Raw genomic sequence first — 27,989 nt, forward strand, 5'->3', positions numbered from 1 at the left:
CCCGCAGCCTGAGGGGAGAAGGGGCGCCGGGCGGGCGCCTGTGGCTGTGGATACGTGTGTGGCATTTCGTGTATGTATATCGGTGTGCGTGTGAGTGTGTGAGTGACTGCCCGTGGAATTACTCCTCTCATTCTCACTGCCAGCTGCGCGGCTCGCTGTAGTTAGTGAGTGTATCCGGATTTTGTCAGTGCTGGGCGGTGTGACAAATGTTTCTGTGTAGTTAAGTATAACTTTTCTCTGGTGGGGTTTTTTTTCGGGTTTTTTTAACATTTTTTTTTCTTGGAGAAAGGAAATCTCACCTTTTGAAGATTTTTTTAATTATTATTTCTTGTTTGCTTTCAGATGTATTGAAAGGTCTTTCTGGCTAAAAGTGCTTGTGTTGTCTTTGTGTGTGGTTAACTTCTGCAAATGTTTTTAAATCACTTACTGGTAATTTTCAAAGCAAGGTGTGAAAAACCATTTTCCATGTTGCCAGAAAAGCTGTGCACAGTATTCGATGCGTGACTTTGAATTATTTGCAGTCAGACACCTGTTACTTAATCCTGTTTATCCTTTCCAGTTAGTTATCCAGCCTGGGTCGTTGTCTTATTTATTTTTTTTTTTTAATATCTGAAAATAAACTACAAATATTGTTTCATGCTGATATCTAGTAGAAACCCAGGAATCTAATGCATCTTTGAGGTACATAATGTGTGTTTGTTAAGTAATGTTTTCTCAACTGGAGATGATTTTGGAAAGTTACAGAATAATCTTTATCTCCGGGGGAGTTTATATAATGTTAAAGTGTCCATGGGGGTGCATCTGTAAGAAAGGCAGGCAGTAGGGGCTATATGAAATCCAAGTTTTGCACAGTATAAACCTTCAGTAAAGCGTGCATCGTGTTCTCTTAATATGTAAATACTATTCAGGTTTTCCAAACTTCACTTGATGTTGCACCATGGAATTTTTAGTTTAATAATTGGAGTTAATGAGGTTCCTAGAGAAAAATGTCGCATTTCTGATTCCGCGAGAGGATGGAGCAGATTCTTTCATAACACGTTTGTCTTGATGGTTGTATTCTGTAGTTTACTTGAGCAGTTATAGCAAGCTAGTCATATTGCTTGCTTAAGATTATTTTCTCTAACTTGTGAAAGTGTAATGTCAACAGTATTTGCAAGGGTACGTAATATTGTTATGTAACACAAAATAATTATTGTTGTATAGAGCTGAGCAATTCTGTATTATACAGAGACAGTTTCTAAATGGGAGTTGAGAACAGATTTATTCCTTCTGCTACTGATAACTTTGTAGAGTAATTAAAAATAAATTACAGATTTCAGGGATGAGAATTATCTTCCACAATGTTAATACCGCTGTACCTTCAAATTTTGGTTTTGATTCATCTCTTGATGATATCACTAAAAAACAGGTAGTAATATGAAAGTCAAACCTCTGGTGAAAATGTAACTGCATGTAGCTGTCAAAATAAAATTTTAAGATCTGATTTGATTGCTGCATGTGGATACGTACTTGGTAGAGTAACAATGTCTTTTATTTTATAGGCATGCACCCACGCACTGGAGCTTTGTTCTAAAACAGTATTTTTCTGTCATGAATTTATGCATAACCTACACTCTCTGCTTTTCCTCAGCATGCAGGGAAGAAAGAACCTTAAGGGGAAAGAGAGAAAGACTGAAAAGGGGGAGGAGAGGGAATTCATATGAATTTCCCTTACTGGCAGAGGAAATAGCTCTTTGTTATATATCACCCCAAAATCACTGGTTGTGTTCTGCTTTCACAGTTTCTAAAATAATGGAGAGTTGTTTGGGCTTGATATATGTTGCTGACTTCTGTTGCAGACTTTGGCCATTTGTTGCAGTAATACCTGACTGTGATGATGAACTTGGGGCTATGCTGTGAGTCTTCAAGTGTTAGTTACAGCTTTGTAGAACTGATGGCTTTATTTTCACCAGGTTTACGTATACTGTATTGAAAACTTGCAGGGGTGTAATTTCCTTGCTTAATAAGATGACTGACTTTGTATTTCTTTTTCATTTTTTTTAGCTTGTCATTTTTTGTGTTCTGCTTGTGGTGTTCAGTCGTTTGCATTCCTTTGTGGTTTTAACAGCTCAATTGCTATTCCTTCCTGTTCATAACTTGCTGAAGACTGAAGCCTGAAACTGTTGTTTTAATATTTTCCTTAAAATTGAATTAATCCCTCTTCCAGGGGAAAGGGAGAAAGGGACAGAAGAATACTTACCAGAATTTTAAAAATGAGAGCAAAAACTTAAAGCAGGCATCTTACCTAAGAGAGGCGAGTTATGAAAATCGATACCTCATCGATTTTGGAGAAGGCTGGTTTCCTGTGTGGTTTCAACCATCTGTCCCATTAGATTTGGGGAATTGTTGTAAATTAGTTTAGAAGTGAAATTTTCCAAATCATAAAATCTCTGGTTGGCTGTTACTGGAAATCATTATTAAAGGTTGCATAAGCATTATTTGCAGGATGGCTAATCAGTAGCATGGGCTTAGTTCCATTCTCTAATAAATAGATGCATTGTGCTACTGCAGAAATTGCAAAACGGATGGCTTGAGTTCAGTTACCAATTTTGCAAGATATGTAATATATCCAGTTTTGGGAAGAGTCTTTGGTGTCTGCAGAACTTGCACATACTGGAGATGTTTATGACCCACACTGTTAATGCTTCAGAAGTTTTTGATTATACTGTTGAGGACATCTTAATCTTATCAAAGATGCATGCATAACACTTAAGACATCAAAATTATCTAAGTGCATGCACCAAAGGCGCAGATATTTTATTTGGTGGGATTCTGAGAGCAGGCTTTACGGTTCTCTTGCTCCTGCAGGAAAAGTGTGTGCTGGCTTGACTTTGTTGTGTGATTTTTGGACTTGTGTTTCCAAAGATCTGACCTGTAGAGTGTTTGAATATATGGGGTGGCAATGGTGTAAATACTAAAAATACTGTGCTTTGACATTAACCAGCCGCCTTGTCTTATTTTCTCGCCTTGTGACCACTAAGCTATGAAAATCTGTCTTGTTAGTCCTCACCCATTTTCTTATGGTGGTGGTTTCTGGAAGTTTTGTAAATACGCATAAAGAAGCTTGTGAAACTGCGGAAGACAGATTCCCAGCCATTCTGGAATTAATTAATTAATTATGCCTAGTAGTAACTTCTGTATTATAGGAAGACATGTTGATATATCCAAGTGCCTGAAATAGGGTGCCACAATATGGAAAAGAGTATCAGAACAGCCCTTTTGCAGCTGTCTTCATAGAGCTAATGCTGGGACTCTGTAGTTTTCAGGGCAGGATGCCCCCGAGCGGCTCATGTGAGGCACAGAAATAGATGGTACAGCACAATTGTGGCTCTAGAGGTTCCTCTCCAGCAGACTTCTGGATGATGAGTTGTTGATTTTTCCCTGGTTGTCACTGTTGGGGTCTTGGAAGAAAAACAATGCTTACATCCCCTCCTTTTGAAGACCTACATTGGCTTATATAAGGTAGTGAAGTGCTATGGTTTCTTTTGTCGGTTTGGCTGCACAAGTCATTCTAAGTATCATTCACTGAATGAAGAACTCATTAAAGCTGTAGCTGTGCAACAGCAAAAGAATCTGGATTTTTGGAGAAGAGTGAAACAAAACACACTCCTCCTTTCTACTGAAGAGCCCAGCCCTTGGGCAGACTGCTACAAAGTCATACTGTCCTGTTTGCCTTGGCATGGATAAATCGTATTTGGGAATGGTTGTAATGTTTTATTTTACCTTTGGAGTTCTAAGAAGCACCAGTTATTCTTTCTGTGGGAGGGAACCTGTTCCTGGGAAGCAGTGCAGGTGCCACTGAAAGGTTAGAGTGCCTTGATGTAGTGTATGCTTGTGAAAAGGGAGAACTACAAGGTCTCCAGCTTCTAAGGACACTTGCCTTTTTCATGGTTCAGATTTCTCTGGCAGATGGGACTATTACTTTGATCTCTGTGGCTTCCCATTCTTTTCTGTTGCCAGTTACTGGCGTTGAGCTCAGTCTTGATCCTTTCCCACCAATGGCTGTGGGACAGATGGCATAGATCGTGAAGACCATAGATAAAGCATGGAGAAATCCCGCTTGTCATCCCCTGTATAATGACCAACTTGTTTAATGAGTAGGTCAATCTGTAACCTGACTTTCTGCAATTGAAGCATGCTATTTAATGCTATGCCATAACTAGTAAGTGCTCCTAGTTCCTGATGTTGTGTGTCTCATCTTTCTTTTTACAATAGCAAGCGATCAAAACTGAAGTAGGTGATTGACAACTGTCATACATCTGAAGTTAGGGCCCTGCTTTCCATTTCATGTAGAAGCTATTATCATACCACCATGAAGCCCTACACTTGGGCAGTTAAGGGTCACTTGCTTGACCTTTTCTCAAAATCATAGCTTATTTCTTTAACTATTAGCAATAACTGGGAGCTTTAGGCAAATGAGCTGAGATAGTCTGTTTGGAATGTGGTCTGTTATAAGGTCTGTGGAGTTCTTGAAATTGGTATCACTGAAGTAACGTCACACCTCTGCTCTCTTCTTTCTGAAGAAGCTAGCTCTATTCAGTTGACTTTGAGGCTCTCAAATTGTAACTGTGAGCTAACCTTGCAGTTGGTAATTTCAGAAGACCGTGAGACTATGTGTAACTATAGATTAATCTGAATGCTAGTTTCAAGAGTGATTGTTCAGATTGATCGTTTACTTGAAAACTGTTCATCTAGGCTTGATGTTTGTATTCTGTTGTTTTTATGTGGAATACCATCTGAAAATATGAAGAGAGAAAAAAATCTAGAGATGTCATCCATGTATCAGATAGTTACATGAAAGCATTTTGTATCTGCAGTTGGTCTAGCAGTATGCCACCTGAGAGAGACTAATATACTCAACTTCAGAAATGTTTGGGTGCACTTTGGTAAGGAGGAAATGGGTATGAAAAAGGTATTGAAGAGCAGGCTATTTATTCTTGAAGTTATGGATAGAATTCCTTTTATAACAATTTCTGTATTCAACTTGAGCACACACGCTCCTGCAGACTGGAAGCAATCAGTCAGGAGGTTAGTGACTAATAAAGGGGGCAAAAAGAGTAAAGACTTGAAAGGTTAATAAGCGTCTCTTGGATTCCAGTGATGTAGAGTCTCCATGATCCTGTGAACGGTGTGATGCTGTGGAAAATAACAAGTAGTAAGGAAGTTCTATGAGATGTAAGCTGTGGTTTTGAACAAGATAGGTTGGATGAAAGAGCTTCTCATAACAAAATGGTAATCTTTCCTACTTGATCTTTTAGGGTGTTCCAAAACACTATGGGGTTTTCTGTTCCCATTTTCCTCCTTGAAAATATTTTTCTCATGCCTGAAATTGCTATGTCTCTCACGTTTTCTTTCTGGCTTTCCTTCCTAAGCTTGTGGAGGTTCGTTATTGATGTTGTATGTGCTATACTTGTTGCATATATGGATCTTCTCTCGGCTCTTCTTAGCTGAGGCTGTGTTCTGGATCTAGGATGCTTGCCTTTATCTCTAGACATCTGTACTTCTGCTGCAGCTGCTAAAAGGAAACATAGGGAGGAAAGGAACTGACAGCTGTAGTGAGGGCCTGTTTGTTTTGAGATACACAAATTAGGATAAAAGTTCTTTAAAAAAAACAAAACCACCCAAAAAACTGTGAATATTGATACTTTCTTGTAAGTTGCATTTTCTTATGTACACATGATAAGGATGCATTAATTATTACAGAATTCCTCTCAAGAGAGTGGGTGGAAATGGAGGATGAATGCCTCATTGGGAAGTAGGAAATAAGGACAGGGAGTGGTTACTCTGGCTAGGCTAACATAGTCTATTGAACCAAAGAGAATTGGTATAATTTTTTCTATGCAGGACCCTGATCAGGGAAGGAAAAGCATTTTTGAAGAAGGAAGGGGAGAGATGGGGTGAGAGGCTGATGAATTTCTGGTAGGTTAGTTTGCAAAGATGACAGTGAAGCATAACCGTTAAAGGAGAGGCTGGTTGGCATGGTGTGGTGATGAGATGTACTCTATTGCTCCTAAACCTTGACTGCAAGGCAGCTGTTGGATGATTATTTTTTTTTTGCCTCCTCCTAGTTCTTGGGGATTAGTGCAGATTAAGTGGGTGCTCTGGTGGATTTGGAGAGCTGTACTGCATGTCTGACATCAGGAAAGAATAGACTGAGTAATTATTGCTTTCTGGTCTTTCAGTCTGTGTTATTTGTGTACCGGTTCCCTAGCAAAATATGCTTAGGAATAATTGTCATACATTAAATGACAAGGGAAGATGGAATGTGATTGCAGGTATATCAGAGCAGATTGCAAATTAGGTGCTGCAGTCTGACATAAGAGCTGTTAGTTGCAGGTTATGTGAATACTTTGGCATCACTGCTGAGCTTGTGATTTTCACATTGGAAATCTCCTGTATTCTTGTATGCTGCAGGTGCAGGGGAGCTCTTGGAAATTCCCCTCAGTGTGTCTGCCATCCCTCACATGATATGCTTATCTGCTTTGATTGGTGAATTCCCATGCTGAAGCAGAAGGTGGGGGTTTCTGGGGGCAGTGGGAAGAGGAGGGGAGAGATGTGACGTGGGAGAATAATTGAGGGCTCAAATAGGGCAGCCTGAGTGGGGAGAAGATTCAGCTGCTGCTTGTTGTCCTGGGGGGGGGGGGCGGGGGGCGGATACCATATTCTACCAGGCATAGAAGCTGGGTCTGTGAGACCCTGGTAGGCTCTTCTGTAAGGCTAGGAGACGTAGCCCCTAAATAATACATTTATATTTACCCTGGGGAAGGACTGTTGGTCCTGTAATCTACCTGCTGCAGCTGAATGGATACAGTGATTATATTTTTTTTAACACACATGCCCAGCCACACCCCCCTACCCAAATCCTTCAAATCTGGTAATATCTAGCAGAGTCTGGCTGGGTTTTTTTGCTGAGACTTTGGTTTTTGGCTGTGACATACATAGTGGGTTTTGTTAACCTGTGACTGTAGCAGATGTCTAGGAAGAGAAATAACTTCTGGGAAGACCTTGGCCCAGGTCCGAACGAAACAGGCAGACCCTTGTCTACTTGGATGCATCCTAGAGCATTATGTAGGCTTGGCCCTGCATGCTTCCCCTCCCTGCCCCTTCCCAAACTGAGAAAGTACTGGAATTGGCATATATGCCTAGCCTGGCCAACAGGTATTGATAAAATAGTCTCCTTTGAGATATCCTAATGAGAGCATAAGGTTAACTAGGAAAAGTCATATAATAATAGTTTGTAGCTGTGTGCCGTTTCGTGTGTGTCTTGGTACAAGAAAATGTGTTATAGTTAAATTAGTCTTTGCATCAGGTAATGAGGTGCTTGCACTGCTTTTATAAGAGTGGTTGCCATGTCTGCCTGTGTTGAATTAGTGAAGACTGACACCTTGGAAGGAGCATATGGTACTTAACTGGACTTCCCCCAAGGAAAGTTAAAGTTGGTGTAGTACTGGTGAACTTGGTAACCTCTGTTGGTACTTTTGTGAATCAAGGTATGGTTCACATGCATGGGAGAGAGTACCCTAAATGTGTCTCTTTCAGCCTTAGCTGTTAATCACCTTTGCACTGCAAAAGACAGCTGATGGTCATTTAGTTTTCTGGATTGAACTGGTAGTAAGGATGTACACATGCTTAGGTGGACAGGAAAAGGAAACAGCAGTATTAGTCTTCTGCATTTTGCATTTATCTCTGGAGAGCTGTGTTATCATTACTGTGGAGAAATGTTGATGGTTTTTCCTATTGCATGTTTTTGGTTGATGGGTATCAAAGTTATAAATCTTAATTTTTGCTAGTCTGGTTGAGTTCATTTAGAAGAGTTCTTACTAATGAAGTTGGAACTGCAGAATTGTGGTCCGTGTGTGGACAGAGGATTCACAGCTCACTTAAACCTTTATCTGGTTGTCCAGATGGCATAAAAACTTAAATCATCATTTCTATGTTGCATCTTCATTTTCAGTGCTGATTCTGTCATGGAATTGCAGCCTCAAAAAAGAAAAAAAAAAAAGTTGTTTTTTGGCTATGGTGAGAGTCTACCAGTTGTTTTATTCAGGCTTGGTTTCTTAGTTTGGGGATGGAGTTGTTTTTAAAGGTAAATAAATGGTACTCTCCAAGTTTTGTGCAGATCCCGGCATGTTAGTTTCTAAAAGCTTTCCCGTGGTAAACTAAAAAGCCTTGTGTAGCCTAAATGCATTTCCAGATGTGGGGAAATGAAAAGTATATGTTTGCAGTAATTCTTTTCTATAAAAACACATATATCTATTTTGTAAATGCTTCTTATATTTTAAAACATGAGGTGAAAGCAATACATGAGTAACTCTGAATTGGTATGAAGTAGGCTACTTCAAAATAAAAAGTGAGCTTTATTGCTGGAGATATTTTTTTTTAATATAATGATCTTTGTGATATTTCAGTTTTCAAAATTAAACCAACTGAATCAATCTGTCAAGAAATACATGCTCTGATTATATATCTTTGACTTAGTTATGCTCAGTTAAATAAACAGTTCCCTGTAATCTTCACTGATCTCATCCTGGTTTCATTTCTAATTTATCCTTGAAAAGACACTGCTCACCCTAATTTAGTATAACCACCTCCCCTCCCCACAGTAGAAGGGGACTGAAGATGAATATCGTGAAAACAAAGATATAATTGTAGCTCTTGGATGTTAGATATGTTAAAAACATTCGTTGAATTGATCTGAAATTATGTGGAAAGATATATAGGTAATTTCGAATCATCAAATGATTGATAACATGTTTTCCATGATTCAGGTGCTGAGCAATGTGGCAATTTAAGGCTTTTGAAAACTGGAGAACAGATTTTGAAATCAGAGGTAGAAATGGCAGAGGGAATTACATTGCTGGGTTAACCGTTACAGTTTTAAGAAGTTGGCGGCATCCAACCGTAATTTAGTGTCAGGATGTTTGATGTGTATTTTCTTGTAATTTTCATTCTCTCTTTTTTTTTTTAATGGAATTGTTTTCTGTAAAGAAAACAATCTTAGTATAACAAAATATGAGAGATTTTTCAAGTCATGTAAAATTACATTAGACTTTTTGTGGGCTTAGTTTTTGATTAATTTTTTTCTGTTCCCTTAATAAAAGCTGATGATGTCTTACCGATTAACCCCTACTTTTAGCAGCATTTAAATACTCTTGAAGACCTTCATGAGTGATTTGAAATTTTAACCAAAACTTGGATCATGAAGGTGTTGCTTCGCCTGGTTCATCTAAAAGATCTATAGAAGTGTTTTTTCAAAGCATTGGAGGTAGTAATTATCAGAGTAAGGTGTCAGTTCTGTTAAGAGATATAAATCTGTATACCTAACAGTTGTGAAATTGTAGACCTATAGTATTTGTTAGGTGAGGTACATCTCTTCCTTAATAAGTAATTGCAAAAGTAATTTAAATGATAATTGTTTTTCTGGTAATACTGCTTAATTTCATAAACCATTACATGGAATCCCTGAGTTACTAAGAAGCCTACTCATCACTTCAATTTAAAAAGCAGGTGCTTCTGTATACATGAAGTACAAATAAATTTCTAGCTGTCCTTTTTTTTTCTCCCTCAGAAGTTGGAGATAAGATAAAACTTCTGTTTTAATTCATGTAAAGAAATTCTTACTTAAAGATGACTGAAAGTGGGTGATTTTTTTTTTCCTGGCACCTCTTCATGCTATCATCACATCAGTTTTAGAAACTGAATAATATTGTCTTAAAGGCTTTGGTAGGGCATAGTTTACTTAGCTGAGTGGTCTTCAGCTGGTAATTAGCACATCTCTTCATAAATGTAACAATTTCAACAAAAGTTGGCTCTTCATCTACAGGAATGTCTATTGACAAGGTATGGGTGTTACAAGCATGTAATAGTCAATTTGAGCTTTGTATTCAACTTGGAATTGCTTTGTGCCTCATCTATGGTGCCTTTTGGAAGGTAGTTGCAATTTATCCGTTCTCTCTTAATGTAATACTATTGTGACTGGGTTTATGCATCTGCAGTTTTTTCAAGGAAGATTAATAGGCCAAAATTGTTTGTGTCTGCTTACTGGTCTATTCCTTTCATTGTCAAAAGGGAAAATAATAATAGAAAAAATTAATGTGTGAGCAGTACATTACTGGAGATGTGACTTGTTCTGCTCTCAGTGCAGCTCATTCTGAGCAAAGCCTGTGAGATGGTGTTTTTTGAAGAACTGGTGAGAAGCAAGGTATAATAAACTTTACTGTTTACTTCCCTCTTGCATCATTCATTCTTGTTTGTGCTTGATATGATAAATAGCTTATGAGTAGCTCTGTGCTGCTAGTGTGGGTTTCCTATTTGGGCCATGTTTTGGCCTTGGAAAAGTTAGAGCAAGTCACTTACTATTTTCCTTCAGGAAGAGACAGGGATTGGAGGGGGCAGTTATTCTGATAGATAACTGAATAGCTTCTTTGTTATTGTTTGTTCTGGTTTTATTTTTTGTGGTTGTTTTTTATTTGTTGGGTTTTTTTTTTGTTTTGTTTTTTTAAGTTTTGAAATTTGACCTGACAAAGGAAAGGTAATGAGAATCTAAATAGTGTCAGGAGTTACTTGGTGGAGGGTATGCCATCTATGAGAAATAAAACTGACGTGAGTACAGCACGCTGCCACTGTGCAAACCATGCCTTTCAGAGCTTGAGACATGATTAAATAGATCTGTAGGTTTTGCAGGTGAAATACAGTTTTGAAGCCATATGAAATATTTGGCAGTATCCTGTTGGCTATGCATTCAATGGGGCTCCGGTTATTCCTTCCAAAGTGAAGTATATATCCACAAGCTGTCTCAAGATGCAAATGCTTCTGACTGTAGCACTAGGCTGACATGTACTTGCTAAAAATGTTCTTTTTCAGAAAAAAAACAGCCCCCTGGTTTGTGAGATCAGATGTTAGACTGCACTTTTGTGGGATGGAGAGAAATTGCTGGAATTGTAGATGACTATTGAGGCTGATATAATTTCTTCAAAATTAATTTTTATCTCAAGTTTCAGCAGTGCAGGGAGTGGCTGTTGGGACCCATTTGATCCTGTAGTTAGGTGTGGTAGTACTGGGTTAAGAGCATGTAACCTTTTACAATGCAGGAGGGATGGGTGCCCAGCCTGAAAGCTTTCTTTGCTTTTTGGTATCAATTTGGCAATTCCACCTTCTAGCCCCGTTCCCCCTCCGCGTATGTTTTGGGCATAGGCATATCTGGCTGTAGTAGACTTTTAAAATGAGATTTCTTTGTTCTAAACCCTGACGAGTTAAATACAGCAAGACACCGCCCCCCTACCTCCCTGTTCTGATTATGGGATTTTTTTTGATACTTACCTTGAATGTCAGATACCTGTCTTTCAATACCCATCTTAAATAATGCCTGACATGAAGGCTCGTTGTCTTGTGAACAGTGAGATACACAACAGCCTTCAGCAGTGCACATCAGAACAATGTGCATACTTCTAGCTTAGCCTTTAAAGTATGCGCTGAAGTACAGCACAATGTAAATGTCAATTCAGGAATGTTAGGTAGGTTTGGTATGATCCCTTAAGGATTCTTTCTTCATGTCCTAAATTGCAAGGTTTCTGGGGCAGGAACTATCCTTGCATTATTTATTTTATGGCATTTATTACAATGCAGCCTGTTTTGTTGTTTGTTTTTTTTTTATCTGATTGCTGCCCATTTGCTGGAACTTCAGATGAGAGAATACACTGCAACACAGCGGTTTTAATTAGAATATAGATATACAGTGCTTTTATGCAAGTTAAAAAGAAATGACATCTATGTTGTTCATTCAACATGCTGCAGTGTCTGAAGATATAAAGCAGCTTTCAGATTTATTTTTTTTTTATATTGCAGTAGTTGAGACCTTTCTTAGTGTGGTAAGAAGACTTTACCGAAGCTTGCAGCGTATATCTTAGTAATGGAATTCTGGTAAATTACTTCTCGCCCTTGACTTGTGAATCAAAACGTAGCAAATCAGGGGCACGGACATACCATACTAGAACGAACTCCCAGGAGTGCAGCTTAATGTATGGAGCAAGGCATTGCTCATACTGCTTAGATTGACGTGTCATGCAGTATTAGAGGCTATTGTCTTTAATACCTTTGTTAAGGAACAGATCCAGTTTTGATTTATAGTCCAGCAGTAGCAAAGGTTCATTCTTTTCAGGTTTAAAAGTACAGTATGACACAGGATATTTACCAAACAGTGTTTTTGCATATAATCTTTTGACACCAGTCTTCCAGCAAAAATGTAAATGCGCTTCGTAGTGTTATTTCTAGGTATGAGGATTCCCTGTGTAAACCTTTAAGTCAGAGCATAACTCAGGAGTGTCTCCTCCATTTTTTTTGGTTTGTTTTTTTTTTGGCAACTGTATGGAGATAGTCTGAATCAGCAAAGCTTGCTTAAAGGGACACTCTCAGTCAAAACCTGTACTGAACTGAAGTAGCTGCAGACATCAGGCCTACTGCTGAACATCCCTGTCAGTTTTAAAACAAATTTGTGTGTTGTGCTGTTTGTTTCCACCTTTCTTATATTTTTGTATATTTATATATATTGCCTTATATAAAGGGAACAAAGAAGAAACCCTGAATAAGCTCGACTGCACAGTTTGATGAGAAAGGAAATAGAAGAGACTGGGTAGAAACTGCAGTCTAATAAGCATAGATCTAGAAAGATGCTTCAGCTATGCTAAAAATTATTTGACACTTTGCAATCTTACAACACTCAGTGATCTAATAGTTGTTCTGGAATCGTTTTTTTAGGTGTTGTACATACTTGTTAAAACTGCTCCTTCCCCCAAAGAATTTGTAACACCAGCAAAGGAGGAGCCTAGAGCTGAACACAGTTTTTAGTCTATAGGCAACAGAATGTAAGTGTGAAACAGTTCTAATTAATGTGATAAAAGATCAGCCTAAAAATACAAGCTGCATCTTTGAATAGTTTTCAGTCAGGTGGGACTTCAAAGTTACTGACTTCCCTTGGAAGCGTGCATTTTCACAACCTAGCACAGACTAGTACTGGCTACCATCAGAAGAGATTTGCTCTAATAAAGCCTGCAGCATCAGGCCCAGGATGTTTGCACAGCATGGCTCTGTAAACCTCAGTGCAGATGTGTAATGCTTTGATCTGTTTACTGGACAAATAAAAAAACTAAACCAATGTCTCCCATTTTTTCTTGGGGAGAAACTAGTGGACAGGAAGTCTGGCTCGCCATATCAGATTTTGCCCTAAGAAATTGCATCAGTTCTAAAAAAGAGGCATTGTACTTGCAGCTTAATGTTTCAACTCAGTGTCAAAACGTTATGTCAGAATAATGCAAACCAGTAATGCAAATGATTTTCTTGGGTGGATTTCAACTCCTGTGCTAGTATCTGGTAAAATATATTTACTTTCTTGCATGGAAACATCGTGCTATTTCTGTCACAATAACGCCACTTTCAGCTAGCTGGTTGCAGCCAGATTCAGAGATAGTGATCATAATTGTTTTGAAACATATCTCTCTTTATCAGAGTGTAGATTATTCTTTTATACTCGTATTATTCAGTGACTACATGTTTATGTTGAACTGGGTATGTGTTCGAGGTGGGTAGAAACAAGATAAAGTGCGTTTAAGCCAATTGTAATTTAATTTCTCTGTATATTTTGTTGAGACAAGAAAAGCTGCTGGCGTTTAGGCCTTGCCATGCATTAAGAAGTGATTACCAGTCAAATTCTCCTATGAAATTAAAACAAATCGGAAAGCAAAGTGAGAAAGAGGAAGAGATTTGCATGAATTAAATGTCCGTGGCCTGTGGTGTGCCATCCTCTGTTGCTTTTTCATTGACAGTGTCTGGTTATGTAAACTTCTTTCCACTACTTTCATCTTGAACTTGCAGAAAAGCAGTTGTGTGGTGTAACATCTACTAGTGTAAAAATGGTTGTAAATATACTGCTGCATCTTCACTGTGGAGCCCAGTAGGAAGGAAAGAAGGGATGGAAAAGAGTGTTCTCTAGAAGCACAGATGGCTTGAGCAATTAATAACATTTTGTAAAATAGCTTACACCCCACTGCCCCATCCCCCACCCCCAGCTTAATATGATTGCCAGAAAAGGACTGTATGAAAAAGATGAGTGAATCTATTCGGTACATACCTAATATGATCAGCTGTGTACTCTCCCCTCCCATATGTTATGGGACAAAGAGGCTTGGATAAAATGGCATGCCCATTCTGTGTTGTTTTGCACTGTATCTTGTATTATAACCAGTATGTAATTATCTCAGTAAATTTTCAAGGGGAAAAGTAATGCTGCTTAATCCCTTTCTCTTGCTATTAAGGAGGATTGGGATAATAAAAAGTGTAGATCAGGACATGCTATGTTGGGGTCTCTGGCCTACATTTCAAAACATGAATGACAGGAAGCAAGCCACCAGTTTCTGGAACATGGGGTATATCCCAAAAAGAATGACTGAGCTGCAGTAGGATTTCTGTGTTGATGCTGAGCTTTCCCTGGAGACCTTAGATGATTGCATCTTATCTTGGTGATTTAAAGTGCTGGTGGCTTGCTGGCCTCAAAGGAGTATGCATTCTCTTCCTGTCTCACCTGCTGCATGTTCCCCAGCGCCCACACTGGCTGCATGTTTGAGTCTAGGATTGTCCCTTCATTTCTGATTTCTTTGGATTAGGGTAGGACACCCCTAAACTTTACTCTTAGTTGGAGTGCAGGTTTTCATGAAAATAATTCATCTCATTGGCCCAAGCAAGAGTAAAAGCATTTAACCATAATGACCTGGATTCTTTGTAGTGCTGTAAATGAAGTCTTGGATTGTTAATGTTTTTCATCAGCAGTGAGTAATTTCATAGATTGAAAACCTCTTAAACTGCAGCATGATAATTTTGGTTCCAGAGAATTACTGTAGGTGACTGTAAAAATACTTTTTTTTTTCCTCCTTCTAAAAATCCCCAAACATACGACAGTCCTAAAACACAGGTGAAACTACCTGCAGAAACTTTAGGATAGTATATAGTTGCTACATTCAAGATACCCTGAAATTCTCTGATTCAAATTGCAGATTGTGTTTCTTAGACCTATTACAGTGATGAGCATTTGTGGTAACTGCTTTATATTGCACAAATGCTGCTATTTATTGCTTGGCTTAAATTATGTGGTTTTATCATAGAAATATAATTTGTTCACTGTAGAAAAAAGTCTGGAAGACTTTATTATTTACAGATTTTTGGACTGTGTACTTGTTGATCAATATGCTTTTCATAAAGTAGAATTTCTGGGCTCCAAATTATTTGGAGTCTCTGTGGATGTAGTCTGGTGGTTTCAGCAATTCAGTGTGCTGAATCTTGCACAGCAAACGCCAAAAAGTACTTCTACTTTTCAGTTTAGCTATACGCGCCCTGATCCTGAGTTGAGAACTCTCTTGACTCATGACTGCACGCCTGGAATGTAGGGCTAGTACTCAAGTGTATGTTGTGTGGCATTAACATCAGCTTGTATACTTTTTGTTTAGTGAATTTCTGACTTAATTCAGTGAAGCTAAATGCAACAATCCTTAATAAAACCATATGTGGTTTATGAATGTGATTTCCACTGTGGTATTCTTTTGGCAGAAATGGATAAAATGTTATTTGGGTTTTTCTTCCTGTTTCTGAAATTACTGACTAATAGTTGTGTTTAACTGTGTATTTAGCTGCTTCCTTTGTCTGTGTCCATGAATCATACTGTCAAGTTTTTATTTACTTGGGATAGACAGCTATATACCCCCGTAAATCACTGCCATCCAGGTCAGTATCAGTGAAGAAAAGGTGCAGAGCTATCTGGTAACTGAAGAGGTCACTGATCTTGTGGATTAGTATGTGCAATGTTCCAGAAAGATATGCCAGAGGTTCAAATTATGTAATGCTTTAAGCAGGAAGCTACCAAATTGTACATAGAGTGTGTCACCGGCAACAGACTGATGTCCCTGGCAAGGCTCCACTCCAGGAAGGAGCTGAGGTTTCTCAAGGGCTTCAGATGAGAATGAATGATCTGACGGCGTGCCCTTGCTAGAACAGCTTGCCCCACTGAAGGCAGGAGCTGGCAGTGCACAGCCTCGCTGCTTGCTGTTAGAAGGCAGGGTGCTGACATAACGTTTTGGTAAAAGTGGTTTCCTGTCTACAAGAGTGTACCAGCTGGCATCATCTTATCAAAGACTTAGTGTTAGAGTGAGAGTGGTTTCCCCCCCCCAGGATTTTTGGTTTTGTGTGTTGGTTGGTTGTTTTTTTTGCTTTGGGATTTTTTTCCCCCAGATACTGAAAAAAATTTGCAAACGAAGAATGATGTTTTTAGAAACTATATGTCCAGATTGCTGTATAGGAAATATAGGTCTGAAAAATGTTAACAACTTTGTATCTAAAAGTAACTAATAAACAAATAAGCTATGGTTGGTGTTCCTTTTTGGCACAAAGGGAGTGAAAGTTTGGTAGGTAATGACTGATTCAGGATATATTGACAGACTAAATTAACTGTCGTGTTTAAATTAAGATTCTAATGGTCTTTTTTAAGTTGGGTACTTGTACTTCATTTTTAACTAGAATCAGGCAAAAGGTCTTTGTTGGAATTCTAATGTTTCAGTCTCCCAGTGGGTAACTTGAGGAGGTACTCTTCATCCATAGCCAAGTGTCCATAGATGGGAAAGTTACAGACTTCTAGAAGTGTGTTCCTGTCAGGTCGTTCCCCCTGATCATTTCAGAGAATGACAGGTGAAAGAGAAACTTGTATGTTAGATCCCTGTTGATGCAGACTTGTTTTCTGCTTTAAAACATAAATAAATAAATAAATCTCTTGACAAGCCCGGAATCTTGATGAAGGCTGTCCATCCGTTTGAAGGATTATCATGACAGCCTGGGGGTTTTGAAAACTTCAGTCCTTTCCCAGTAGGTTAATAGGGGGTTAAGGCACATGGAGAGAGGGAGAGGCAACCCGTATGGTACATGTAATGTAATTGGAAAGTTCAGGTGACTAGTCAGGAATCAAGTCTTGGCTTACTGAACAGTAGCTAAGAAATCTGTGTTGTGGCCAGTGATGAACATTGGACACTTCAGAATTTGATGCCTCTGCACCTGGTTAAGTGTTGAGTTGCAATTGAGATCCTGTGGTATCCATCCGGTTAGGCGTTCAGGATGTGAGGAACATGAAAATAATGATCCTCTGAACCCCCCCCCCAACAGGTATCAAGGTACATAAGACCAGCTTATTCACCTCTTCTTAAAAAAAAAAATACTAATTTGTTTATTTTCTTTGGAACAAGAGAGAAATAAAAATTGTAGAGTTTTTCTGTTCTAGCCTTTACACCCAGATGTAGAACAAAAGATAAACCTGAGGCTGCAGCTGCTGTCCATTACCCCATCAGTAGTTACTTACTGTGTATTGCGGATTGCTCAGTGTTTCTGCCTGTGTAACTGAGCCTTGACTCTGGCTCCAGTTGTTTCCCTCAAAGAATTTATAGCCTTACTAAAAGGGCCATTGGAGATTTTGAATGCAAACAAGGTTCTGAAGAAATACTTCACTGGTGAAAAGAAAAACATTTTTGGTATTTGCATAACTAAAAAGAAACTGATTTTTTTTGTTAAATTTATGATATTGTACTTATCTATTTACATGGAACATGAGAAATTTCAGAGTCCAATGGCAGTTTTACCCAGAAAGCTGTAAATGATTAAAACCAGTTAAGAAACATTCTCTTTCTGTTATGTGCATTAGGTGTGGTATGATGCTACTGATTTCAGTGGAGCGGTGCTACATTTTATGCTGATGTAACCGTGTTGAAATTTGACCACAATCTGCAAGCGAACAAAAATATCTAAGGTGTATCTCTCATTTCAGACTAATAGAATAGCTTGTATGCTTGAAAATATTTTTGTAATGTATTTGTTTTTCCATCAGAAGCATGTTTTGAATTGTGAATTTATTTTAGCATTAAGATGGCTTTAGTTGACCCTAGAAATAAGTGTAAGGACACTTGTGTGTGCAGCTGTGAGGTGATGGAGACTCAGGGATACCTTGTAATGTAATTATGAGCTACTGAGGCCAGCCTGAAACTGCACTAGTGAAATGAGACAATATGAGGCATTAAAAAAAAAAAATCAAAGGCACTGCGTAGTCTTTTCTTGGAAGACTGTGCTGTCAATACTTAATGAGAACAAAGTACCTAGCCACCATCCTCTTAGGGCTGCTATTTCTGTTTTGGAAAACTTCTGCTTTAATGGAAGTTCTTGGCAACTTTGGGAGAATTCAACAGAACAGGAAACTATTTTCTTTAAATGCTCTCATTGCTGTAATTGTGATTGCTGTGGTTCTCAGTCCCTGTAGCATACTACTTGAGGTGTTTTATGCACCATGCGTTTTCAAGGCAAACACTAGACCTACAACACACTCTGGCCTCTCTTGGCTGAGACACTTGTTTTCTAGAACCTCTCTATTTCTAATCTTAAGGTGTGTGTGTGGGTGGGGGTTTTTTTTTGGGGGTTTTTTTGTGTGTGTGTGTTTCTCTTCTTCTGTACCTCAAAACTCAAAACGGTATCAAGTCAGATTTAATCCTCAGTATGTGCCTAGTGGATGTTCTCAATTTTATGCTTCAATTTATTTTACTTTAAAAGTAAAGATGAAGCTTAATGAAAGAGAAAAACATAGCTTCTGTCCTAATGTGTAGGACCTCTTGATGGAGATTCATTTGAAAGTGCTGCAGTTAATTCCATATTATTTTCAATGCTGAACGCTTGTTTTTTCTTTTAAAACATTCTCTTATATTAATCAATTTCTAATCTAAATTTGGATTTGACTTCATTTTTGAACACTTTTGCCCTTTTATTTCCAGTTTCTTTAACTCTGCTGCTTTGCTTGTTGCGTGGTTGCTGTGCTCGTGTTCAAATTAAGCTCTTCTACAAATGACTTAGATGTAGAAATCAGTTGGTTTTGTGCATTTTTAAAAAGAGGGGGGGGGGGAAAAGTCAGAACAGCAAAGCACTTGGTATTATTGATACAGATGTGACAGCCACAGGATCTGTACCAAGTGCTTCCTCAGAGGAAGCTTGGGAAGAGGTCAGTTTTTTCCTGAAGCACTCAACTTGGCTGCACAGAGTATATCACAGAACATAAAATACCAGAATGTCACAAGGATGCTGCTGTGACTCTGCCCTGATGTCTGGACCTGAGGGAACGGTGTGAATCCCTTTACCCATCTGTGCTGCCCAGAAGCACAGAAGTGTCACATACCCCTGTGCTGCCAACCTCTTCCCCACCCAAGTAGAAGCGGGAAAGACAGAAGTAGACATCAGTGAATTAGTTGATGCTTTAATCCTTCTAAAAGGTTGACAGAAGCAATGGGGGAAGTATGTTTTAGCACTGGTAATGATGACATAATTTACTTCTTACCCAAAGGTGGAATGAGAGAGAGACCAGATTATATACTTCAGTATAAAATACTTTAGTGTTTGTGGTTGGTTTTTTGTTGGTGTGGGGTTTTTTTGTTCCCCCTGTACACCTGATACGTTGCTCTACTTTCGGTCTCTGTTCTATAGGGTTACTTTCTAGGTTTAAATGCTTAGGAGACCAGATACCACGTTAGTTTCACCTGTAGCTATGATGATTTTACTTGATAATGAACACAGAAAGGAATTTCAAAATAAAGTGAACTTCAAGCAAAACCTCACTGATTCTGCAATATTTATGCTTGCAGTAATGTATATATTCTGATCCATAATGAGAAATAATTTCTGGGGGAAAAAGAGGGTCTTGAAGTAGTTCACCATGGTTTTATTAGGTAATTAAATATTAGTATGCACAATTAAGGCTTTTTTTTTCTTCTTCTTCTCTTAGGAAGGCATTGTCTACAATGGAAATTTCTACAGAGTAATTTCTGATTTACAAAAGGTATGTGTTTGCTCTTTGAGCATTTTAATTTGGTTTTCATTTACTAGATTATTTACGCCGGGTTTAAAATATGGTGTAATGTTTCAATGCTGTGCTGTCAACATTAGAAGAACGAGAAATGTATTCTGAAAAAAACAATGCTTTGGTTTCATGAAAGGAGAAAAGTTATTAGAAATCTAGGTTATAACTCTGCAAAATCAAAGTATGCTGTGCTCTCCTGAAAAACAGGTACCCTGGCTCTTAAGAAAGTGTCTGTGTGAGTATGATGAGTGACACGCAGATGCATGTATTCTAGGTTTCCAGTGGCCTCATCTTTTTGTAGTAGCCTAACATTCTGGGAAGTATGGGTGAGAAATAAACTGATCTTTTTGCCTGTTTCCTGCCCCCACCCACCCCCCTTTCAGGCCTGACTAAAACTGCAGTGGTAATGTGGAGCCATTCTTAAAACAGCTGCAAAGGCAATTTAAGTGCTCTAGTCTTTATGTGATTCTGGCAGATTCTTCTCACCTCACATTTCTGGAAAACAATTTTATTATGGTGGTTTTTTTTTTAATACTCAGGCTTGGGTCACTTGCACACCAATTTACATTCCCTTCATACATACTCCTAGTGTGAGTGTAGTTTTGTGTATCCCACTGGTATCACAGATTCTTACCCTATTTGTTTCTGCTGTCTGAAAGCTACTTTTCCTCCAAAAGCACCAAAGTGGCACAAAATTCCATTTGCTTTAGCATCCAGGACTTGAGCAGGCTAAAAAGGGTTATAGAGGCAAATGCTTGTTTCTCACTAATCCTGAGTGAGACCTCAGTCTTGCCCTGTTGGTCAAACCATTCAGTTGAGCTGGAGTTATTTGCCCATCTTTACTGTGTAACAGCAGAGCACTGCGTGTGCAAGTGGAGTCTAGAATTTCATGCACTATTCTTTCTACTGAATTTTTTGTAAGTGACCATGACAAGATGGTATATTTACATTTGTATATGATCAGCAACAAAAGTGTTGAAGTTCACATCAGAATTCTCGTATAATCAGATTTCTCAGATGAGGATTCCAATTGCAGATAGATCTGCTCAAGGGATCTTCTGCAGGAAAATTTCAGTGTAGAAAGTCATTGCTACCAAAGGGTATGCTTGTGTTGGTCTTCTAGAATTTTAGAATTAGAAGTAATGGTACAGTGGTTGTAGCAGTACTTTTATGTATGTATAACCTTTGTGTTATTAGTCATTAAAGCGTACTTCTGTTTTCCTTGGTTTTCACTTCTTGATTGTTGGTTTATTCCTATGGCGTACACCACGAGGATTTGGGAATTTGTTGCACTGTGACCTGGTGTTCTCTCACAATTGGTTTGTTTATTTGTATCTGATAAAAATAATTCTTGTGTGGGCACAAGTACATGTTTCTAAAATAATTTAAAAAGAAAAAAATTAAACCTATGTTGGCCAGAAATAGCTTTCTTGGAAAGTAGACTTGTGTAAATATTTTCTTAGAGCAAAAGTATGAAAATACAGGTAGTGCTAACTCCTTACCCAGATGTAAGCAAGAGAACTCTTACTAGATTTAGAATGAAGTCACAGCAGGGACAGAACTGCTGGGGTAATTAATACTGTTTTTTAACATTGATAAAGTAAGGGATAGATCAGTTTACTTTGAGTAGCTATTGTATTTGAGCATCATGCACGCTTTCAAAATAAAACTCTGCATAACAGGGGAAAAAACGCTATATATGGAGTTAGGTAAAGGAGGTTAGAGTTGTTACTTTTCATTTTCCCTTTCACTCAATTTTAACCATTTAAACATAGCATGCATAAGGATAGCCATAGGTTTTACACACAGTCTTGAAAGTCAGAGACTTCAAAATCTTCCGGAACAAAGGAGAAGAAAATTCCAGAACTTCTGAATTTACATCAGGTAAATATGAAGATAGTTTGTTCAACAACAAGACAAATCTAAAACAAAAAGAGCCCCAGGCAGTCACAATTTGTACAGTCAGTTTTAGGGTCTGTGAGCAGCATACTGTAGTTAATACATTAATACATATTAGTATGTAATAGTTATATTGAGAATGCCTGGGAGAGGTTTTTTGGGTAGCAAGCATACTAAACAATCATATTATTAAAGATAAGTGAGACCATCATGCATTATTGTCTGTTTAATTACAGTGTGATTCTAGACAGTATTTCTTCAGGAGATGAGGTCAGGTGATGTGTCCTTACAGGTTTATTCTGTTCACCTAGTGGTGGGAGGACAGGGGTGTGCAACAGAGCTGTTGCCTTTATCATAACACATCATTACCTATAGTGATGCGCCTTTTAGGAAAGCATTGTTCATGTTATTGAATACTCAGGAGCTTCAGGAACTTTGACCCCTTTCCTGCTTCTAAAGAGACTGAGCTGAAGAGAGAACTAGCCAAAGAATATTTTTTTTTAATAAATTGTGTTTTCCAACACTTTTGGAAGGACGGATTGTTGAATCCCTGTCGAAGTTTATAATGTTAAGCTGGCTGGGCATAATGTTCACTGGGCATTCCTGACTGGAATAATAATTAAAACAACTTACTGACCATCACGGTTACCTCATTGATTTTATTCATCACCACTTTTTAGCTGTTTTTTATGGAGGTGAAATAAGATACCTGTGGTATTTTTACAGGTTAGAATTGCAAAACTTTTGTACAGTGTCAGATCACCTGGCATGTGTATTTTTGATGAAATTACCTGTGCTCCTGTGCCCCTCTCTCTCTTAGATGGGGAACTAAGAGCAGTATTCACGCCAGCCACATTATTAGCCCCAAGGGGATTCTTCATTATCGCTGTACCTTGCACTCAATAAGAACCAATTATGTGCTGCCTGTGTTAATTCTATTTATGTGATTGTGTACCTTATTGTTAAAAAGGAAGTATTTTTACATGGGCAATACGGGGAAAGGCCTCAGTCTCTAGTTTGGGTACAGCCCAGCCTTGTGGAAAAGTCTACTAATTCTGTCTAGTATTTAGCAGCACACTGGAGCATTCATTGATTGACTCTGTTTATCCTGTAGGCAGGCTATATTTGAATCAGACTGTGGTGAAGGAACACTGATATTTTTCTCAAACTGCTGTTTGACTCCCCCCACCCCCCTACTCTGAAAAAGCTGAAATACCTTCCTGACTGAACAAAGGTGAAGGAAGGGAGAAATGCAAATTAGAGCCATCACCAAAGATAAGCTGAACTGTGAAAGAGTGTACAGGTTCCCACTACTAAAACGCTATCCATTAATGTGGCTTGAAGGTGTTATTGAATAATGGGATCCTCAGCGTGGAGTTTATGAGCACCTAATGGACTACTGGCTAGAATCACTAAAGGAGGGCAGGAATATTAGTAGCTAATGTGTTAGGTATATTAATCTGTGTGTATGGCATACTTTTTTTTTTCTTTCTTTCTTTTCCTATTTCTGTGTGTTCTGCAGCCTTCATAAAAACAAAACAAAACACTTATCTTCTATAGTTACGTTAAGGATAATATCAGAGTACTGGCAGATTGCTTCAGGGTAGCCGTTCTTATGGCATAGATAGTGAAACAGAGTTGGGAGAGATACTCTTAACTGCGTCATCCTTTCAAAGCATGTAAATTGTGTTTGTCCACCCTGCTGTATGTTCCAGATGGAAACCTGTTCATCAAGGGGTCTGTGTGCTCTGATGGACCCTGGCAGGGTGGGGGCAAAAGGCAGAGCACCTGTGCCTCAAGTCTGATACAGAGTGGGGGTGAAATGATGCAGCTTCGTCTTGTATTCAGGAAGGTCATTAATAGGTCACTTAATCATACCATTGTGGAAGTTTTCCCTTCCTTTTTTAATCACAAAATAAAAGACTGGCTATTGACTCTTCTAAAACCTAGGTTCTTAAGAGTGTTGAAGCTTACAGATTGTGTCTGCTATGATAATTATATCTGAAGGGACTACTGGTTTTGCTTTAACAGTTGAGGAAGTGCTTCGTAGATTTGCATGACTATTTTTTTCACATTTCTGGGTCCTCCAAGATAGTGCCATAAAGCCACAGATGACATCTTGTGCTGTGAAAGTACTGCAGGTGCATACACAAGCACTGTTAATATGATGCTGCTCACACCAACATACTTGTAAGAATTATCTACTGTAATTTCTAATGTTACACTGCTTGCTTTACTTGAAAAGACCAAACCTTGATGAACTTGTCTCTATGTAATCTATGTGCTACAAGCACAAAAATTTTGTGCTTGTTTTCCTTATGCCAGTGTGGATCTGCACTAACTCCGTTGTCACAGCTGGTGGGCATATTCATATAAGCACTGACATAAGTGAGGATGGGTTTTAGTCCTCAAGTATTTGCTTCCTGGTTGTGATATGGGGCATGGTAGCTGCTCCCAAAATAGAAGTGACACTTCATATGGGAGAATAAAGAGAAGCTGCCTTCTTGTTAGACCAGTGCAGTTTATTTTGACAATAGCAAACTGACCAAAGAGGTTTATAGTCCTAGCTTTAGACTGTGTCTCCACTGGATATCTGTTTACTGTCCATGATAAGTACAGCAACTAAGATTATATTTTTTTTTGGGGGGGGGTGGTGGTGGTGGGTATTTTCCACCTGATCTAAATTTTGCTCCATATCATCTATTTTGGCCATCAATCTTACTACTATGTTCTTAATCAGGTCCATTGAATACTACAGCCTGTCAGATTCTTTATACATGTTATCTCTGGTTTCTGGAAATTGAGTTATTTCTGAAAACTGAAAAAAATTCTAACTGAAAAGTTATCTGCTGTTTGTAAGCAACATGCATAGCTTACTTAGGTGGAGTATGCACTGAGTGTCCCTTCAGATGGACAATATTTTCCTTATAAAAGTTCTCTTATTCTTAGCACATTTCTAGGTCAGGAATGCTTAAAATATCTTCCATCATTAAAACTTAAGAGTCAACAGTATAAAACAAAAATAGAGAGGCAAAAGAAAAATAAACGAAGCTTATTGCATCCAGATGAAGCATTGTTTTCAAACATTCTCTGCTGTTTGTGATCCTGTAGTCTTTGTATTTTCCTTTGAAAGACTATTCTGTTAAATTACAGCAAAATCCAGTGATGGGTAGAGCTTGGTGAGAAGGGTGAGCATGGAAGGAGCAGAAAGTATATACTGGTGAAGGTCTCAGACTGAGACACGGTGGTGGTTCAGAGCAGAGGCAGAGCTCTGGAAGCTAAAAAGCTAGTGACAGCAAAAGCCTAGCTTATGGCAGTAGTTACTGTTTCAGTTGTCAGGTTCCCTATAGTTTCATGTACGTTAAAACTGACACTTCTGATAAAGTAGTCCCCAGTCTCACTCCAAACCTCTAATTTCTTGTCCCTGGATGCTTGTTCACACTGAAAGGCTGTGTAAGTAGCGAATCAGTAATCTGGCTGAAAAGTAGACCTGCTAAACAAATTATTATAAGGTTATTTTTAACCTGCAGAAGAGAATTCTCTGGGGGACCTTATTGTGGCCCTTCAATACTTGAAGTGGACTTAAAGATGGGGATACACTTTTTAGTAGGGTTTGTTGTGATAGGACAGGGTTAACTGAAAGAGGGTAGATTTAGACTAGACATAAGGAAGAAATTTTTCATGATGGAGGTGGTGAAACACTGGTACAGGTTGCCCAAAGAGGTGGTAGATGCCCCATCCTTGGAAATATTCAAGGTCAGGCTGGGCAGGGCCCTGAGAAACCTGATATAGTTGAGATGTGCCTGTTCATTGCAGGGGAATCGGACTAGAGGACCTTTAAAGGTTCTTTCTAACCCAACTGTACTATGATTTTATGATTTTTCTTCAGCTGAATTGTTTTTCATTTGTGCTAGCAGAGCAGAGGTTAGTGAGGAAAGAATGTGTGACTAGTGGAGTTTTGGAGGTGACTCTTGAAGTTTTACCTAACTGCTGCCTCAGACTGTCCCATGGTAGGTCTGTCTTAAACCGTGCCTGAATCTTCAGAAATTCTAATGCAGAAAAAGAGAGGAAACAAATCTTGGCTCCTGTATGTTTTCGTTGTTCATGGTATGAGTTCTCTTGGGCTGAGAGAGATTGATTTGTTTTGCCTGGGTATCTCTTTAAGTGAGTGCCTTGTAAAATGTTCCCTTTAAGATTTATCTGCCACTCTTCAGGAAGGAAAGACTATTTGCTGTATTTTGGAAACGTATGGGAATGTTATATAAGGAACTAAGCTATGGTGTTATTACATGCAAAATTTATATTTCCTAAGTACACAAAGTTAGAATCTTGTTCTTTTAAAATGTGCAAAGACCTGGCCTTGTATGCAAAGGTGGACAATGTCAGAAGAACTGGTCAGAAAATGCGAGACATGGGATGGCAGTTTATATTGTTAGGTCTTGGGAAAATGTGAAGAAGGTGGGAGTTATTGCAAACCATTTAATTCTGTGTAGGCTCAAGTCACTAAAACGTATTGGGTTTTTTGTGGCTTCCCTTCTCCCTCCTCCTTTTTTTTCTTCTGGGTTGCTCTCTTCCTTAGTAGTTAATTAAATTGGCTTCAGGAGGAAACCAGACCACAAGAGTCTGCGCTGACTAACTAGCAGGAGTACGTGTCTCAAAATGGAGGGATTAGGGTAGCAAGGAGTGGAGGAAAGTATTCCCTTACTGGTTTCTCAACGTAAACTCACGTGGCATGACTCGGTGTGAGAGCTGAAGGGCAATGGTGGCAGAGGCAGATACAGTGAGTGACATTCCCAGTGTTCCCAAAGCGATTCCTTTGCAGACAGGTCAGTGGGATTTTTGTTACTGACTTAACTGAGGCCAAGCATATGAAAAAGAGAGAAAGGGAGGTGAACAAGTAATCAGAACAATCTGGATGGTATCAGGAGAACTTCAAAATAAATGAAGCAAGATAGAAAAAGTGGGAAATCTAGTAATAAAACTATCAGGTATAGGAAATAGATATGTGGTGGGGAAGAAAGCAAGGTCATGTGCACAGCTGAGTTTGGACAAAATGTTTTTTTCATTTCTGACTCTCCTGTTGAAACTCTCTGCTGAGACCTAGTATTGGTACACCAAGATTATTTGCCTAATATGTCTTTGCTTTTAAACTGATGGTCATCTTAGGCCACATGAACAGTGCATTCATCTTTAGCTCCTACTGTTTTCTGGTGAAGCCAAAAAGAAAATTACTGAATTACTGCCAGAAAATGCATTGTATTTGGAAAGGATTTTTTTTCTTTTTGTGTTTTCAACTTCTCTAAACCCTCTGAAATTTTCCATAGTTTGGGGATGTTTTCTCTAATTATTTTGTGGTCTAGTTTAGAGAAGCAATGCTTGGTTGAGTATTTAAGTAAACAGATTCTAATCAAAGGCAAAACTCCATACCATCCTGTGGCTTTCCCAGAACCCGCTTTTGTTCTAGTGTTCATATCTTATCTGTTGTAATTTTGCTGCTCTTAATGAGTATTGCATTAGAGGACAGAGAGTGTGTGTGTGTATGCAACATAGTTATGGAGTCTGCTCTACTGGCAGCTGTTTACCTAAACAAATCCTTCTTGATCGCAGTACCTGCGAAAACTGGAATTTGGGAAGATGGCATGTGCTGTTCTGCATCAGAATGATCTCTTGCAGGCAGTGGAAGTCTCTGTGGCAAATCAAATTTGCATTCAAAACTTCATTTATAATTAGTGTGGTTACGCTGATTTCCCCTTTCTCTGTGTACATCCTCTTAATCTACTAAGAGTAAATTTTCTAAACTCGACAGGTTGTATATGCCAGAAAAGTAAGAAATAGCTCCCAAAAGAGCTGCTGCCAGATCTTTGAATCACATATTATTTGATCTGGAACACAATGTGTAAAAGTTGCTTTGCCAAGTTTTGAAAGTTACAGTATGTGGAGTGATGAAACTGCTGTCTAGTTTGTTTTTTTTTTCTGTAAAACAAAGGGGAAAGAGAAATATGGAATGTTGTTAATTGCTTAATGACATACATTCTACTCTTCAATTGTTTATATTTAACTGTTGTTTCTTTTCTAAATTGGTAAGACTTGTTAAACATTACAATGAAAAGTAGTGAGTAAATCTACTTAGATTTCATAG

General features: G+C 38.5%; 1 protein-coding gene across 4 annotated transcripts in view; it reads left to right on the forward strand.

Annotated features, from left to right (window-relative positions):
* The window catches only part of PLCB4 (phospholipase C beta 4), a 208,706-nt gene that overhangs the window by 442 nt on the left and 180,275 nt on the right, over positions 1-27,989 (forward strand). For all 4 annotated transcript variants that reach the window (XM_037405510.1, XM_037405509.1, XM_037405513.1 and 1 more), the window contains exon 2: positions 19,877-19,930. The gene's annotated coding sequence lies outside the window, so the exon portion shown is untranslated. The remainder of the gene's footprint in view (positions 1-19,876; positions 19,931-27,989) is intronic.

Source organism: Falco rusticolus, chromosome 12, assembly GCF_015220075.1.
Source record: "Falco rusticolus isolate bFalRus1 chromosome 12, bFalRus1.pri, whole genome shotgun sequence".
NCBI classification, from domain to species: Eukaryota; Metazoa; Chordata; class Aves; order Falconiformes; family Falconidae; genus Falco; species Falco rusticolus.